At 31.0% G+C, this 20,186-nt stretch overlaps 1 protein-coding gene across 1 annotated transcript in view; it reads left to right on the top strand.

Moving 5' to 3' along the window:
- The window catches only part of LOC131853112 (basement membrane-specific heparan sulfate proteoglycan core protein-like), a 237,222-nt gene that overhangs the window by 118,275 nt on the left and 98,761 nt on the right, over positions 1-20,186 (top strand). The window lies entirely within an intron of this gene.

Genomic DNA, 20,186 nt, shown 5'->3' with positions numbered 1-20,186 from the left:
TTCGGAAAAAAAATAGCACGAAAATAATAAATGAAATTGACAACGCTGAACGAACAAACCTAAAAATTAAAATAGTGAAGTACCATAAATACTCTGGAAGCAAAAAAATATAAACAATATAAAAAATATATAAACTATAAAACTATAATGACATAGTTTAGTCAGGAATAGAAACGCATAAAAGGTATTATGGGCATCACGTGATGACATGATCTCTGTCTGTAGGTTCTTAGCCTATTTCCATACCATTTCTAAAAAAAAAAAATATATCACGCTGTACTCTCTCATATTGGACCGGCCTTTCTTGGCTCATGAAGCTACCTTTGATTGAGTATTCCTGTAGAGCGTTTACAATTCGAGGCATGTGCCGCCTATTCATATTGATATCGCATGTCGTCTTCAAGCAGTTGAATGCGAATTATTTTGTTTACACCACCATTACCGTGGGATTGTAGAATTTTTTATTTATACTATGAAAATACAAAACCACTATCACATTGTACTTATATGAAATAGTGTTGGCCTATTTAAAAAAAACATAAATTGATTATATATTTTTTTAGTGCTATTATGCCAATTGTTTTGCTTGTCGTCGACTTAGTTCAATTCATTCCTTTATAGATAGATGGATAGACACAGAAAGAAAACATTTGTATGCATACGCGTGAGGCTTCACATCACCACAAAGGGATGGTTTATTTTACAACGATGTCTTGAGAAAACGTCGAACTGTTATTTTGTTGTTACCTACATTTAAATAGGTTTTGATGTGAATGAGGCGTTTGTAATATGGGCCTGTAATATGAGATGTTAAGGGGAAGCTTCGGTAACGATATGTCTAATGATTTACTATTTCTTCGGTTTTAGTATATATTTTATTAAAATTGATTAAACGTTTTGTTCACACTATTGTCGATATTAATAAAATCGTAGTATATTTAATTGTTGTAATAATACATTTCATTATTGTAAATTTATAAAACAATGTGTAGAAATTTCTTAAACAATGCAGTAAGTAACATTGCGTTGTTGTATCCCTGGTTCTATTTATTATATCATAGTATCTATAATATAGTATACTTCTTATTAATTACAAATAATACTTTTGCACTGTTATATTTCCACACAGTTTTATTGTGTTTTATTTATATATCGCTTAAAATAAAACAGCAATACTGTTTGGGGAAGAAACTCAGTTTCTTATTATATATTATATTTATGGCATTTATATATCTGAATTATATTATTTGTGTATATAACACTCTATACTGGACACCCCTTAAGTTGTATAAACAGTACTACACTGAGAGATTAAGGATAAAATGTCACTACTGTATGTTCATATTCTAATGACCTTGTGACCTCAGGTTAAAGTTATATGCACCATAGGTTTTTTTTCTATAAATACTTCTGCGGGTTTGAACCACTCCTAATGAAACCCTAAATGAAACTACAGATTCACCTGACAGCAAAACAAATAAAATTAAACTTTTTGACAGTTCAATTGCACACGTAATTTAATAGTCAAAAAGTATGACCTAACCGAAGATCATTCAGTGAAATCAAACACAGTGAACCCCTCCTTATAATTCTTTCTAATTTAGTTTATTATTGGTATGGTTTATCATTTGACTTTGGTAGGAAAGACATTTATAGTCATTTCTAATTTCCGCTTACCCAAAACATCGATGACAAATAAAAAATACCACAAAAGACACAAATCCTTTGTGTGTTCCGTTTTTCATATATAACTAAAGTCATAGACGTAATACATGCCTGCACTTTGGTACCTTGTCAAAATAATCCTCTTTTAAACTAATGTGTAAAATGTTTGGAATTCCCACTAAACTCACAATGGCAAAGTATTAAAGCGCTAACATCCCTAAAGAAGATTTAATATTTCATTCATTATCTCAGAGTTATCTCTCACCGATGGCTTCCACTATGTACTATCTTCCCCCTTTGCGGCCAGGTATAGTAAGGTTACCTAAAACAGAGGACCACACATTTCTGACACATCTCATTAGGAAGTTTCAACTGTAACAGTTTCAACGCTTGAATAAAATTTATCTAATCTGTTAGCTTGCAGATTCTGCACATATAATTGAATAAACTCCGTTTTGACGAAAAGGATTTACAACGCTACATTATATAATTGACAACAAAATGTAATAATAATACAAAACCGGATAAATTTTAAACTAAAGTACATGAATAAATTACTTTTTTATTTGGTTTGAAACTAATTGAACTAGTAGCGTTAAAAATAAACATTTTGGAAATTAATATAATTATTTCGCAAAACAGAAACTTGGTAATATGTTTATAAGTTGTGATAGATTTTGACTCGTCACATAAGTATAGCTACTTATATTAAAAACATTTTTCTATTACTAATCGGCCAGAATATTTGTTAAAAGAGATATCTTTAAAACACTCAAAACTCAAAAAAAATTAATGACCTCAATCTTTTTAGACGGCTCAATAATACGATCAGTAGAGTTATTCTGATAAAACTTAATATAAAATAAAATGACAGAATACTCGTCTGCATAACCGCAGAGAATCGTAATCTAGTCTGCTACATATAGTAATCGTTACGACATAAATTCATTTATCGTTAACCATATTGTTTTCAAGTTCTGTGACATATATAGTTATCTGGTACCGTGGCCCTACGGACCCTAGAGTCCGATAAATATAACAGGTCACGAAGCATTGTGTAAATAATCTTATCGCCTCATTGACACGGTAAACTGTGCCTCCAATGGACCTTATACACTATGTGGGACTATAATACCTTTAGTCTTATCATGTATTGTATTTTAATATATTCTGCGTATATTAAAATTCGTTTAGGATTGAAATAGAGCAAAACATTTATTGATTGCATTGCTACTGCATACATAAAATACAGACATGGCAAACTCATTTTTACAACGCTACATTATATAATTAAACTACATTAAAAGCTGGTCTAAAAGACATGGCGCACGAAGTAGAATTGTCAAGACATAAAAAAACTAGTGGATATTGCTGTTTGACTAGATCCTTAAAATAAATAAAATATACTAAATACTATTTTACATATTTAATACTGCTGCAATATCATTTTTTGTACTCTATAATATAAATTCTGTTTACAGGATGTACAGAGAAATTATGTAAATAATTAATAGTCCAATTATACCAATAACTTATACTGAAACGTTTAAAATTAATTATTAAAATTGTTCGATGAAATCGAGAAGTTCAATAATTAAATAATTATGTCATAATACGATGAAGTTAAATATGTTCGTTCATTAATAAAAATACTACCTATAAATAATATAACATTTTATAATATATATTCTTTTAGTTTGAGAGTGAGCGTTTTGTCTTGTGAATTGTCTTAGACTTCTTACACGTAATCTCGGTCTTATGTAAATACTAGGAATTATACAATTAAACTGCTTCCACTGGTAAAGTTTAAATTTGAATAGTTTCCTCGATACTTTCCGTAGAAGATATATTAAAAATTTTAATAGAACTTATAAAGAAATTTTAATTGACAGTTCTGTGATTATGTATGATTCATTTAATAGTTGCAGATACATTTACTTCGCCACTATGAAATACAAAACGTACACTTCCCATCTTTTTAAAAAATTAACAAAAGGAAGTTAGACATCAGCTTTCACAATTTTTCTGAGCATAATTTCACACTTCTTACTCACATTTCTTACAATGTAAGATTAAAGCTCATAAATGAATACGTACAAGTCATTAATGTGGTTGTATTAAAATTATAAACCTCTCGTAACCTTTCCATAAATTCACAGGTCAAGTGCCCGGATCAAAGTATACGATTATATTACATACAAACTCGTCGTTGGTGTCCCGTTTCTCTAAGGACAACCGAATAGTTGGATTCTAGCGATAAGTGCAATAAAGTATTGCTTATGGAGGTAAAGTTTTGGAAGATTTTAACCATACGTTTATTTAAATGTCCAAATGTTAAATATGTAACACTGACAACTATATGTTATAGTGTTGATTAAGGAACAAAAACGGTACAGCTGTTACTTGTAATGATCGATGTTGGTAAGATGGAAATACTGGCGGGACCACAGTGGAGGATGATTTCTGATGAGTTAGTTAGTCCATTATGAGGAATTTATCAGGATCGTTCATTACACCAACAAATTTACAAATACATTTTATTGATTCTTCTCTCAATGTTGTCATATATATGTGACTACGATTTTTATACCTTTATGTTTGTCAGTAATATTGCATATTGTACCTACATTCATTATTAGGATATCTAATATACATAAAATTATAATACAATACATTAAATAAATAAGATAAAAATTACCAATGCAGAAATATAATGAGTATACTCACTAAAATTAAATGTCTGAGCTCTGTTACCAAGTGTTTCTCAGTATTTGATTACAGTAACCGTAAACGCGCAATTGGCATTTGAACTTAGAATATTTCAGTTCAATTTTGGTCTTTATCACACTGCGATAAAGTACAAAAGTGCTAATTGACAATATTCACAGGTATAATGTTTAAAAGGAACAATGGTACTGCTTATACCTGTTTATCATATTTGACACTATCTTGATTACGATTTCTTAAAATAACAACACTAATAATAATAACATTTCTATACTCGGCAGCCCTAAACACAGATTGTTTGGGATTTCCCCCCTGTCTGCCATCTATATATTTAATTATGAACAAAATATTTAAGCAGTTTATAATATATATAATATACTTGAAGTAATATTTTGTATTACGAAAATTACGCAGATCGTAGAGCATCAAATTTGACAAAGTTTAACTTTAAGAAGGAGTAAGAATTGCTAATATTTTTCGTAGTGATGCTTAAAAAGCTTTTACTTAAATACTATCATGCATTTTCATACACTACATAAAATCTAAGAAAAGTTAACTTAAACTTATAATAGATTTAAACTAGTTGTGGTCAAATTTCAAATAATGGACTACGACTATTTAATACTCGTATAAAATATTGAAAATAATGACTATATATTTTTATTTTTAATCTTTTTTATTTATATATTTTATAATCAGGAATCTTATTTATATATATTGTTATCTACCTTATAAATTAGCTTACATCAAAGAATAATAAAAAATATTCCTTGGCCATATAGGTTACGGTACCGTACATGCTAGTGCCGATTTACCACCGTTTCGGCTCTCACTATAGTTACTCATATAGTTTCAAATTTCAAAGTATTAATCGCTAATTCGATTACTTGGATATCTCAGTACTTACACAGATAGTCAAGACTATTAAGGACTAACTTTGTGGTGCTCAAGACGCGAAATAGGCTGCATACTTGAGTGAGTTGACTGAATAAGAACTTACCTGGTTATACGTTATCTCACCAATGACGGCCTAGTTAGCGAAACGATCAAAGTTAGTAAGTTAGCGCACTGGAATGTCTACCTTTTGTTTCGGTCCAGAATTAAAGCTTCTGTATGGTTACCTGTAATGAGAGTTATACTCTTAAAACTGTACATTGATTAAAAAAACTGAATTTTATTATAAATATAAAGATAATAAAGATAACGATGTAACTGTAACTAATAAAGATGTAACTGTACAATATATGGACATGAAGCATGTTTAAGGGAACTTTGGCAGAATAACAGAACCCGTAAAAAATATTCTACTTTATGTGTGATTGTGCACGATGATATCTCAAACGGATCTACGCTATTTTTCATCGAGGTATTGCGTTAATACTTGTTTAATGTTTGTACTTTTTTAATTCACTCGGTTAACGGTTTGAGAAGTCGCGGTTCAGCTGCTTATAAAAATACTACATTGCTCTCGTGACATCGTAATTGATACTAAAATTTAAAAAAATAACTCGTACCATGTTGAATGCAATTGTATATTAGGAAGAATACAGGACAGATTGAAACGACCGATTGGATACCAAATTGCGACATCTAAACATTTGGGAGTGCAATGTAGCCTTGGCTATTAATGCAGGTTGTGCCAAATACGCGTGCACTCTATATGTCAGAATAGTCTTATCATTATCAAATTTCTAGATAAGTAAGCTGTGTCCTCAAATAAATTCCTGGTAACAGCTCAATGACATCACATCTGTGGAGATAGGTATGCTATTACTAATAAAATTTATTCCTCGAAATTGTTCTATAGCGCGTAATACAATTTTCATCATCTTAGTCCAGCATGAAAAATTCACTAGAAGTTTTTTTAAATTATTATTAATAATCTATATTATTCACCATCTGGCACCATCTAGTTCCAAACAAAGCCGAGTTGTAAGTATTATAGTACTACGTGCACTTAACAACTTTATATATTGTGCTTTATATATTAGCTCAGCTCGCATCTTTGTACGCATATAAGCATTTTCGTTTTTTAAACCGATTGAAATAATACGAATACAATATTTAATAAAGAGTTTTGTATCTTTTTGTTTTTACGCTTGCATGCGGTCATCTCAAAAACAGATGACCGCACGCAGCAAAACGATACAAAATTCTTAAAATCTCATATCTAATCTCTCTATCTTAAAAAATCGGAACGGAAAGTGCACAATAATGTTTGTTTAATTATTATAAATTCTGAATTATATAATATTATGAATTAATATTATTATACTGTAAATACAAATTTGCTCTGTCATTATGTTTGTCTTCTTTTATGGATTTAAATGAATTAAACATAAAGATATATTGAATACTAAAGATAAATAGGTTATTTTTTAACTAAAAAAAAAAAGACTTAGTTTTAACTGTTACTATACGAACGTCAGTAGCGTACAAATGATAGAGACTTCCCTATTGAAAGAACTAAACCAGAAAACGGAAAAAGAAATCCTATAGCACTAGACTGGACTAAATATAATTAAGTGGCTAGAACCAAGAAAGCTAAGTAAAGACAATGAGCCTTAATTAGCCGTAGCGGCAGTAACTTCTCTGCTCCGATGACAAAACAAAAGGTGTTCAATTTGATACGAGCAACTTCTTGAGCCGTGGTCTCTTACAATAGCCAACTCTAGCCAGAACTTTGTTGGTGTTATTGACAACTGAATAACCCTGTCTGTTAATGCAATCGAATAGTTTATTCTACTCTCCTTAGACCTTAACTAGTAGTTAAAAATATCTATAAAATCTCAAATGTTCCAGATATTTTTATTTTAGAGCAGTGATTATTAATCCTTTGCATAAGTTAAGCAGTTCTAAGTTTCTGTCACGCAATGAACAAACTGTTCGTGATTAATCTAGTAATAATCCAGTAAATAAATAAGGAGTTGCTCCTTTTATGTAATACATGTTCTATATAAAAAGTAAGCATATATTAATTAATTTTCAATTTTAACATCCTTCTACTTCAGAGGATGCCGTGTAATATTCTATTTAAATAATACGCGAACTACTTTAGATGCTTCGATAGACCACCAACTGACAGCAAACCACAGATTTAGAACTATTGTTATAGAGCATTACATACGCTAAATATAACTAGATGGAATTGATTTATTCGTAGTTTTGAAATACAGTATAATTTTAAGTATAGTATATAATTATGTAATTAAATTTTAAAAATCTTCGTTATCCCATTAAATTATTTAAACAATAAAACTTACAGTATACTATCCTTAAATAAGATCTAAAGTATGTTTTAATTCAACTCAATTTAAACTCATTTAAAATCTATGTATAAAATTTTAACTTAAATTTTAGCCATGTGGTTCTAACTCTATTAAGTTATATAAAATACATTCTGAAATTAGAATATTATTTGTTATTATATTATATTATTATTATCTTATATAATTAAAAAAATATTATTATTATCTTATATAATTAAAAAAAATAAGTAAGATAAAAGAGGAAATACTAAATTTGCGTAAAATACGCTATTATAAGTGATCAATTCATTTAAGAATTACTATGCCACAGCCAGGCTCATCAAACTTAGCACCCACATTTTACGGCAGGGATTAAAAAATAGAATTATAAAATGGAAACTTAAATTGTATATTTTGTAAACTTTTATAAGTTTTAAACTTAGATTCGTTTCTAAAGTACCCTGTAATATTACTTAATTAGTCCTTAAAAATAATTATATCTAATAAAAACGTAAGTTCAAATATTGTAATGTAGACTATATTTGTTCAATACTTAAGTGTATCAAACAAAAATGAATTCTAATAAGAAAGTACGTAGACACATGTTCCATAAACAAGTTGAATATAATTAATGGCCGTTAACTTCTTTCTGTTTCGTGCGGGACCCTCGGAACTAATACAAATATTATAAACAAACAGATACAAACCTGACACAGCCTGGCATAACGTTTGAAAAAGTTCGCCCGTAACATTAACTTAACCTCATAGTTTACTTTCCCTTCTACCTCCTAGCATTACATTGTACAATTTATAAACGATATTTTAGGTATAATTTGAAACTTCTTTCGGATTAGCAACGACGGGGCACGGTATAATTCCAAATACTAAGGTTGTCAGCATTGTCGTGTCGATGCACAGATTTGCATAAAGAGCAACTGTTTAACGATTGTCTTTTAATGTGGACAAGCCATGAGCAATAGCGGTTTGAATATTATTGTTACCAACTTCACAAATTAGTAAACTTCCTTCGATACAGGTATAGGTATGTATACATATATATATTGATTTTCTAGTACCCATAGTTCAAGCTCTGCTTAGCTTAGTACTTGATTATTTATTCGTCTCACATACTAAAAAATATGTTAACTCCTAATCAATATTATAACTCCTCCAGAGTCATAAATTGAGATAAATATGAAGACGATTTAGTAGGCTTCTTAAGTACTAATAGTCACTAATTTGAGAATAAGTCAAAATAAACCGCTGAAGAAAACGAAACTGTTTTGCAAACCACCGGTGTTAGTAAACTAAAACTAATTATACATTCGAACAGAAACTTATGAAGGGACTCAGAGAATTGTAATAAACAAATGCTTTCCACTGACTACAATAGGATAAATTAATGTTTCACAATTTTAATCGAATATAAATGAATCAAAGTAAAAGGAATAAATAAGATAGCGTGCATACGATACAGACTTATTTATTGAACATATACACACTTATATTTGTATAAGTTAGTTACTTATACCGCAAACGCATCCGCTAATAAATTACGCCGCGCAACTCGCGGACACGCGACCTCCTCCTGCCGCGAAATTAATACCAGTATCTATATAAGGGTTTGTGCACACTTGGGATTATCCGCGGCGTACTTTTTGTCCGTTACAATAGCAGCAATAGGTAGAGAGAGCATTCGTATACGAGTAAGTATATAGTTGATTGATAGATAACTGTTGGAAATGCGGAGAAATGATTGTGATTTTACATTTTTTAATAGTCGTTAACAATATTGATTTTAGAGGAGAACTTAAATATCTTGTAGCGTTAACTAAGAATCATAACCGTTTCTATTCATATTAATTTTTTCAATTTTTCTATTGTTTTTATTGAGCGCAAAAATCATTATAATACTGTGGACATTTTATCCGTGCATAGTCTCTTGCGTTAACTTTTTTCCACTTCTTGAGGACTTTTGTCCACTGCGTTCCTAACTCATTTGTCTGCTCAGCCCATGTTTATACCGTGAATGTTGTCGAACCAAACATTCGTATAACAGAACGATATCCAGCTATTTACCTCAAATTGTTATTTTATTACCACAACTCCGAAAAAGTATGATTCTCGTTAGGAAATGTTCATATCTTAACAAAAACTTATTTAGCTTACTGTGTATAGGTTTATTAGGCACCAAATTATAGACTATATAATAAATAAAATATGAGGCTATGTCAGCTATTTTATAATATACTAGCGAGCCGTCCTGGCTGTGCACGGGTAGAATTTTTAAAGTTTTTATTGGTATCCCATTTTTTCTAATAACAAATACAGCCTATGTATAACCTAGGGTTCATTCCCGGGAATTCTCGACCCGAGAATTCCCGGGAAATCGTTGGGTTTTGTTCCCGGGAAATCAAGCTCGAGAAAAGTCGAGAACTCGAGAAATCAAGTACCTATATAGAAATTAAATTGCACTTTGTTGTATTGCGTGGCGGCGCAATAATACAAGATATTAAGGTTTTCTTTCATGTATTTTTTTTTGTTTTACAGAAACTATTTTTGTTTACAAGTTTAAGGTAGATTTTTTTCTAAATAACCAGCTAAAAATTGTGCTGTCATTATAAATATAAGTCTGAATAATATTAGGTCCTAACATATGAAAGTGGTGTTTTGTAAGGGAGTAATCTGAAGTATTTTTTTTTTCAAAATATAACATGTTTATTTAATCAAACTATGTACCATTGCTATTTATGCACTTTTGACATCTCATAGGTACATTGATCCCTTTACTGAAAAAAACATTTGAACGGGAACATTTGGACATATCAATAAAATCTTTGGACTTTGGACTGCCCCATCGGATTTGAATTTTTTCCCAATCAGTTATCCAAATTTCGAAAAAAATGGTAATCTGTTGGAGCAAAATCCGGGGAGCAATTGTAAAGTCTTAGACATTACAATTGAATCTCTTCTAATTTGGTAAATGTCAGTTGTGCAGTGTGTGGTCTAGCGTTGTCCTGAAGCAGCAGTAGCCTACGGCGATTGACCAGCCTCGGTTGTTTAGCAGCTAGCTTTTCCATTATGGTTTCTCAATTGCTGACAACACACATCTGCCGTAATCATCTGGCCAGATTTAAGAAAGCTGAAGTGAACAACACCGGAACTAGTCCACTAAACGCTCGCAAGTAACTTTTTTTGGGTCAATTTTCGCTTGGGGCAGGATTTGGTTGGTTTGCCAGGGTTCAGCCATTGCGATGAGCGTTTCCAATTATCATACAAGATCCACATTATCACAGGTAATGATGCGATTTAAAATCCCTTTATTATTATGCCGGTTGACTAATGTAACGCAGCAGTCTACGCGCGTTTGTCGATCGAAACGCGAATTGTCTACTCAATTCATGAGGGACCCACCTTTTAAGCTTTTTCACCCTCCCAATTTGCTACAAGTGGATTAATACAGTTTTGTCACTAACACCGCAACCTGCAACTAACTCGGACGTGGTTTGCGATGGATCTGCTATCATAATAGCCTTCAATTCTTCATTACCAACCTTGGACTCCAGCCGTCCACGGGGATTGTTTTGCAGGTCGAAATTTCCAGAACGAAAACGTTTCAACCAAAAATGCATTGTGTTTTCTTTTGCGACACCACCACCATACACATCATTAATCCTTCGAGCCGTTTCTGCAGCACTAGTGCCATGGCGGATCTCGTACTCGTACTTGTAAATGACGCGATATTTTAAGTTTTCTATTTTATAAGCTGAGTGACCCAAAGAAAAAACCAAGCATATGTATTACGGTTTTCGAAAAACAAATGCATGAGTGAATAGCCGTATAAATTTGAAATTGAAATTTCTAACCAAAGAGGAGATATTTAAGATCAAAGTGGCCAGTACGACAAAACGCTAATTTCATGTGTAAGAACCTAATATATTTCAGTATTGAAAAAAAAATGGCTTATTCATAATATGTATAATGTTTTTAAATATACCTACTCAATAAAAGTTTTATAATTAATTTTATAGTTAAATTTTGTATTTAATATTTAACAAAAAATGCAGTGGTTTTCTTCTCAAATGAAACCACTGAGTTTTTTGACGTTATTGGAACCAAATAATATGAGAAAACGTACGTAAATGTAAATTTCTCGACAACCCGAGAAGACCCGAGAAATTAACCTCGAGAATTCTCGAGACCCGAGAAATTGAAAAGCTCGAGAAATCATGAACCCTAGTATAACCATAACGTATTGAAATGCTAAAAGTACAATACATTTTTTTTCTAATTTCGATGGACTTTTGACATTTAGAAGTGAATACTTATACATCTATTTAAATATGTGAGGTAGGCTGTTAGCGCCTTTGTCTGTAAAAAATATTATTATACATTTCTAATATAGAAGTGATGATATTTCAATAAAAATTACACATTTAATTATATTGTTGCAATATAATTTGCACATAAAAAATAGCACCTGCAGGAAGGAATCCTTTGCTAATTCACTGAAAATCTAAATTTAAACATAGAAATGTATTATACCGGTATAAGTATAAAAATATTTAATTGTATTGTGTCTGAGTCACACCAAACACAATGAAGTCGCATTGCGTACGTACTAGACAAGTAAAAAGTAAATATTTAATATACTAATAGAGGTCCATTATGCTATATACTAATAATGGCATGAATTGGCCATTTTTGCATCCATTGACTGCACTGTAATTCGTGAAACGTTTTCCCTGTATCGATTATACGTACGTCAAGATTATAAAGCAAAAACCTTGTACGAATTTGTTGAATTGTCACAGTTTAACCGCAACCGAACGGAAGTATCATAACCTATTTTTAACTTGAATGAAAAAATAAAACAGTTTCAGATGTAACTTATATTACTAATATTGACCGTAATGTAATAGGTAACAATGAAAACATGACAAATATTTGAATATTGATGTCTGAACAACATGGTTGGTTGCATAATCGGAAAATGTATGAATTATATATATATAATTTACGAACTCTTTAAAGAAACAGGTATCCTTACTGTTCCCTCTCAATATATATATGAAAATATAATGTACTTATGAAAAAATTTAAATTTATTTACAAAGAATAGTCACTTACACGGTTTTAATGCAAGGAATAAAAATAAATTAAATATGCCTAGTCTTCGTCTCAAAATAGTAAGTACATCTTTCATGGGACATTGTATACGTTTTTATAATAAATTGCCTGATAATGTTTTGAATTTAAAGGAAGGGAAATTTAACATACATGTAAAAAATACACTTTGCGCTAAAGATTATTATAAAATAAACGACTACTTGATTGACTACAATGCGGGGACTTAATTACAATTTTAACTTTTGTTATGAGGTATATAATTTTCCCATTGACGTAATTAATATTAATGTAATAAACACTAAAGAAACTTATTTTAAATTTACACACAAATGACATTTAAATATTATTATTGTAATTTAAATAATGTAATTTAAATATTTTATGGGTGAAAACTGTGATTGGTACAGTTTATGCTGTAAATAATATAAATGACGTAGTGGAGTAACTTGAAACAGTCATGCTCGCTATAAAGTTCAAACTTGTTGCGCCGTGGTGGATCGGGTCAATGTGCTCCCTCTAATATGGTTCAGTGCAATGATGGCTGGCTCAACGTCATACTCGTGAACGGGTGCTGCTGGTGGACTGGTCTGTTCAGGTTGCGAACACTGATTAGATTTTTGTTTTTTTTTTCAATAACATATGCTGGGGGTCACTCTATTGTCCCAAATTTGAATTTAAATGAATCTGTATTAATGTAAATAGGTACAATAAAAAAACAAAATACGAGCTGAGTTTCTTGTCAGTTCTTCTCATCTCGAAATCATTCCGAACTGACGGTAGATTTGACATATCATAAGAGTCTGTAATAGACCTACATGAATAAAGATATTTTAAATTTGATATATAAATATACTTCAGGTGAGAAGTTAACAGAGTATGTTACTAAAATCCAGCAATATGACATGTTTCAACAGCTTTCCATATGTTCTATGATTTTTAATATAGTAATCAGCCCTTATTACTAATAAAATAAATTTTTATATAGATTCAAAATCACCGTGAGCTTGTTTACTATTCCGATTTACAACCAAAAAGCTAGTTGTAGTGCAGTCAACATCAAAAAATCTTTGTGTTCTAATTGACTCTCCGATGATGAAAACTTCGGTAACTCTCCAGGGTATTCTAACTGTATAGCAATGACGGTATATATATATATATATATATAAATATCCCCTTGGGCACTTTGTGGCTCAGACGTGCCGTATAGGTAGTTTTTTGTTGATCCATTTTCACTTGTTGATCCGGAGGCCTTTTGTTGATCTAATGCCAGCTGACCATATATAAATGTTGATCCGTTTTGAGCCACAACTGTCACGACGAGTAATAATAATAATTAAGCGATTTATACACGATTTTATACAAATCCACCTTTTTGGCATACGAGCAGTTCTTGATCCAATTCAAACGGGCCAATCAGGGTGCAGCATTTGCCGAAGGGCTTCCTCATTGGCACGTTTGGGCTACTACATTATGGCTACAGTAACTTAATAATGTCTAGCTAGTATTTCAAGAATAATAGTCTATCTAATCTAAATATTTATAGAAATCAGTCTGGAGTAACGTGACTCCAGATCAAACCTCAATACTTGTTATTTTTTGGACGGGAATCTTTTCTTTTGTAACAACGTTACTGAGCGAATAAAGAGAAGACGCAACGGCGGATCCAGGGGGGAGCGTCATGGAGGTCATGGGAGCGTCATGACTCTCCCCCCCCCCCCCCCTTAGCCCAGGACTTAGGTAGACCACTAATTGAACTAAAAAATAATGAAACAGCAAATTTTTTTGCACGATCGGAGTGTTGGTGCAGTAGTATTAATTATAATTAAACATTGTTACTTAAAACATAACAGTTAAAGTACTATAACACTAAAAGCAAAATAGATATTTTCAAAATACTTTTTCAAAATAAATTACCTTTTGAGTTTTTGTCCAAACCTCAGATATTTTATTTATTTTAGGTATATCAATCATTACATAGTATAGTATAAAACAAAGTCGCTGTCGCATCTAACAAGTACATAAATAAAGAAAGAAGACTTTTTGGCTCTGAATATATTTCAAAAATCAATATCAATTTATATAGTCGTTCTTTTGGTCTATTAATTATGAATTTATTATACCTAACCTAGATATTTTATTTTGACGAGACTCCGTGTAGTAGTAGTATCCGATAAGGGTATGCGAACCCTAAGTATTATTTCAAAATGACCAGTAATTTCGAAGAAATAAGCCTTTGAATTTCAAATCAACTTACCAAACGGACGCTCAAGGTTCGATTCCCGCCACCAATTTTTTTTTTGTTATTTTTTTTTTTTTTTGTCTTTATTTTATATTTTAAATTAACTATTTTAATAATGAAATGAATTTAATCGAACAAAACGTTGTTAAGTATTAAATTAATTTTAATTTACATTACCTATTATACTTTCTAAATTGTAAAGCAGCTAACAATTATAGTAAGATCTTATAAATAATTAACACAACAAGTAAAACATTTTAAATGTATTTTCTTTATTATCACAAAATATTTTTTATGCATAATATAATAGTTAATATCACTTAAAATTAATTTAATACTTAACGACGTTTTTATCGATTAAATTCATTTAATTATTAAAATAGTTAATTTTAAATATTACTTTAAAAAAAAACAAAAAAAAGCCAATGGTAGGAATCGAACCCGGGATGGCTGTGTGGTAAGTTGGTACACAGGTACATTCCTAACTAGTAAAATTAATTTAATGCTTAACTACGTTTTTATTATAAATTAATAGTCGTATAAATTAAATTGATTATTAAAATATTAAATTAAAAAAAAATCAAAAAAATAAATAATAAAAGTAAACGGGCGGAAAGAAATTCGAACTCGGAGTGTCTGTGTGGTAATGTGGTATTGTTACACAGGTACACTACTAACTAGGCCATATTGGTGTTGCTTGTATGGTGAAAAAACTAGTATATATATAAGTTACACGTACAATTTCAAAGACTTATTTCTTCAAAACTACTGGCCATTCTGAAATAAAACTTTAGGGTTTGCATATGTAATGTTTGCATATAAAATAGGATTAAAGGTTACCAGTGTATTTACACTTTTACTGAACAAACAGAGTTGTTTAATACTGAAAATATTGTATGGAAAGCATCAATTACTTTCAGTGCATTTATAGCTTTGCTCTTTTCCTAATTATTATTATTAAGTTTTAAAGTGGTTGAATTTTACGTAAGGGGTATTTATACATTATTTCTAATTTACCATTTATTTTAAGTTTTTTAAACTCTATTCATCGAGACCTATCTAATGAGTCCAAACACGATATTTCTGCTGTAAGTTTTCGAAGAGTATGTTCATCATCTGATAATACTGGTGCCAGCATGAAGTCAAGGTTAACAGATAACTAATTACTTTTATTTCGTCAAAATTTTTAGATTACGTATAATAAATTCATAATATCGCTACCTATTCAAATCAAAACAAGTATTAGGTACTTCATGTACTAGTATATAAATTCATCAACACACAAGTAAATGATTTTTAAATATATTCAGAGCCAAAAAATCTTTGTGCATTTAAAAAATTTAGTCCATACGGATTCACTATTGCAGGAAATTGTTGAAAAAATGTATATCGAGTATAGGTATCTACTACTATCGACGAATACATTTGGCAACAACGCATGGTCTCGGTCGGAACGGCAACATCGCATATTAGAATACAAAGATAGTGGTAGAACGCGGAACGGCAACATGTTGCCGTTCCGCCACGCTACCGTTATAGTGGTAGAAAGAGAGAGATAGTGGAATCAGCAATATCTACGGATCGTGGCTGGATCAACTAAGTGAGCAAGTGTATATATATATATATATATATATATACATTTGTCTTTAATTCAAAGGAAATATAAATAATGAACGCATCACATTTAAAACAGTAATAAGTACGTACGTAATATTATCACATGGTAACAGCACGTATTATGGCAAAAATAAACATCGGCTAATTTGAAAAGATTTATTATAGTAATAATAGTAATCTCAGGACAATTCACACAGCTTCATCTAGACCCAAGTTAAGCTAGCTGAAGATTATGTTATGGGTACTAGACAACTGATATAAATACAAAGATTTTTTTCGTAAATACATATATATTATCTATACATAGAAAACACCCAGACCGTTACAAACAATCATACTCATGAATACAAATGTTTGCAGCGTGCGAGGAATCGAACCCTCGACCACCAAGCAGGAATCAAAGCGGTGTGCTAGATAAATCGCTAGACTACCGACAACTAGCTGTACACGCCACTTCGTCCGCGTGGAATTTAACTTCTTATATTTTAGGAAAATAAAGTGAAATTCCACACGGACGAAATCCCGTGTACAGCTAATCATCAATAAAAAAACACGTAGGTATCTCTAATATATTATACACTAGCTGTTCCCGCGACTTCGTCCACGTGGTTTTTAACTTAATTTTTCTAAAATAAAAGTAGCCTAAGTTACTCCTTATAAATCAGCTACCTGCCAAAAAAAGTACCGTCAAAATCGGTCCAGCCATTTCAGAGATTAGCCGGAACAAACAGACAGACAGACAAAAATTGTAAAATATGTTATTTTGGTGTATGTACCGTATTTATATTCATATGCAAGTAGTAAAAAACGGTTATTTCAATATTACAAACAACAGGCTTCAACATTCTCAAGTACCACAAAAAAGATGTTTTTTCTATCAAATAAACCGTTTTTATTAAAAACAAGCTGTTCCCGCGACTTCGTCCGCGTGGAATTTAACTTTATTTTTCTAAAATAAAAGTAGCCTAAGTTACTCCTTATTACATCAGCTACCTGGCAAAAAAAGTCCCGTCAAAATCGGTCCAGCTATTTCAGAGATTAGCCGGAACAAACAGACAGACAGACAGACAAAACTTGTAAAATATGTTATTTTGGTGTATGTACCGTATTTATATTCATATGCAAGTAGTAAAAAACGGTTATTTCAATATTACAAACAGACACTCCAATTTTATTTACATGTATAGATGTATAGATTAAAAAAAAAGTAACAGTCACAAGGCTAGTCATACGACTAGCCTTGTGACTGTTACTTTTAGGCATACGCCTAATATATATAATAATGTAATAAATTCATTTAAACAGAAATTGCGGGAACATTATTTAAATTTCTAACTTTTTTACTGTCCTTCTCCTTTTTTCACATCTTTCTGTTATATCCCTATAGTTCTGTCTATATTTTCTGTTTTTCTTACTTTCAATTTGAGACTGTACTTATAATTTGATTATCGGTTCATTATGTATTTATTTATACATTTATGGGTTATATATTTATGTGTGTATATTGTTATTTTTCTATAAAAAATTTTATTTTGCTTTGTATTTATATATCTTTTTTTAACATTTCTTATTTGTATTAGTGCACCGCCAATAATCTTTCTCTGCACCACTCATAGTTGCCTGGTAATTAACGCGGCAAGATATTACGTCCACCACATGTACAAATTTTTTTGTGCATTAAAGTTAAATAAATAAATAAAAATACACTACTGTTTAATGAAAATGCGTATTGTCTAGTGCTTTGAGATATATCAAAATAAGGTCAACAAAAAAGTCCGTGATGGTATATGTCTATCTCTTAAGGATAACCAACAATAACCATTTTTTATCTTTTACATTTTACGGGAATTTTTTTTATCGTATGTTTCCCTTAAAATCATGTAAACTATGTTATTACGTCATAATCTAAAGAAATAATAATATTTTATAGTGAAATATCCACTATAAAATATCAAAAAATAGCAATATAATTCGTTACGCGCGAATCAGCTGTTATAAGGTCAAAGGTCGGTGCACCCCGCGTATTTGATAAATAGTGCTTCTCTGGATGTCTTTAAGAGAAAATGGCAGTATGTACGTGTATATGTACAAGTCCTTAAGTGTTAAGTTTTTCAAATGTACAATAAAGAATAAATATTTTTAAGTACAGTACTTACGTACATTAATATAATACCTACTTTTTACTTGTATCTATTGTTATCAAAATTAAATTATAAGTTCTTAAGTTGACCACGACTATGTGACCCTCTCTTGGCGCCAAAACGAGTGAAAAAATGAACAGCATACGACGACGACGCAGTACCTATAGAGTGGAGCAACTGCTTATTCAGTTTTATTCAACTATTTAGTTCATAATTGATAGACCGTTACGGTATCAGAGCCAAAAAGTCTTCTTTCTTTATTTATGTACTGTTAGATGCGACAGCGACTTTGTTTTATACTACACTATGTAATGATTGATATACCTAAAATATCTGAGGTTTGGACAAAAATTCAAAAGGTACTTTATTTTGAAAAAGTATTTTGAAAATACCTATTTTGCATTTAGTATTTGAAATACAAAACACAAAACTATTTTTGTTTTTAGAGTGACATTTCTATGAATTCACTGTCGATAGCGAGCGGTGCGATGGAAAAAGATAACCGTTTATAAAAATATAATAAATAGCCCTGGACAATTAACACAGACTGATACTGAACTGATATAAATAGATATTGTTATTTTGTAAATACATATATAATATACATATAAAACACACAGACCGATGAAAACAATCGATGAACGATGAGTACAATTGTTTGCACCGTGCGCGAAATCGAACTCGCGACCATCGGATGTAAAGCGGTGTGACCACCGAGGCAGTCGAAATATATGAATAATCTTATGAATTTAATTTATTCTAATTTGTTTGTGTGCGCGGGGTGCGGTGTACGGTGCTCCCCCTGCCTCCACCGTTGCTGGAGCTTGCATGTATGGAGCATTGCGAATATAAAATATCTAGATTAGTAAATTAATAAATTCATAATTGATAGACCGTTACGGTATCTATATATATTCGGATAAAAATAAGTATCGCAGTAAGGACCAGTATATAAAGTGATCAACACAATTAATTGTTTTTTGAAATATATATACAGAGCCAAAAAGTCTTTGTGTATTCAAAAAATACCTAATTTGTTTGTGTGCGCGGGGTGCGGTGTACGGTGCTCCCCCCTGTAACGGTGGAGTTACTATGTATGGAGCATTGCGAATATAAAATATCTAGATTAGTAAATTAATAAATTCATAATTGATAGACCGTTACGGTATCTATATATATTCGGATGAAAATAAGTATCGCAGTAAGGACGAGTATATAAAGTGATCAACATAATTAATTGATTTTTGAAATATATTCAGAGCCAAAAAGTCTTTGTGTATACCAAAAATTTAGCCGTTCGGAGCCAGTCATGCACGAATTATTAGTAAAAAATGTGTCGAGTATATCGTACTATCGACGAATATATATGGCCACATCGCAAAATAGAATGCGACGTTGCCATACCGCCTGAGATATACG

This window comes from Achroia grisella, unplaced genomic scaffold (assembly GCF_030625045.1).
Source record: "Achroia grisella isolate CSIRO2021 unplaced genomic scaffold, CSIRO_AGI_Agris_v1 utg874, whole genome shotgun sequence".
NCBI classification, from domain to species: domain Eukaryota; kingdom Metazoa; phylum Arthropoda; class Insecta; order Lepidoptera; family Pyralidae; genus Achroia; species Achroia grisella.
Note: the sequence above shows the minus strand (reverse complement) of the source record. Positions and strands in the feature narration are given on the sequence as shown.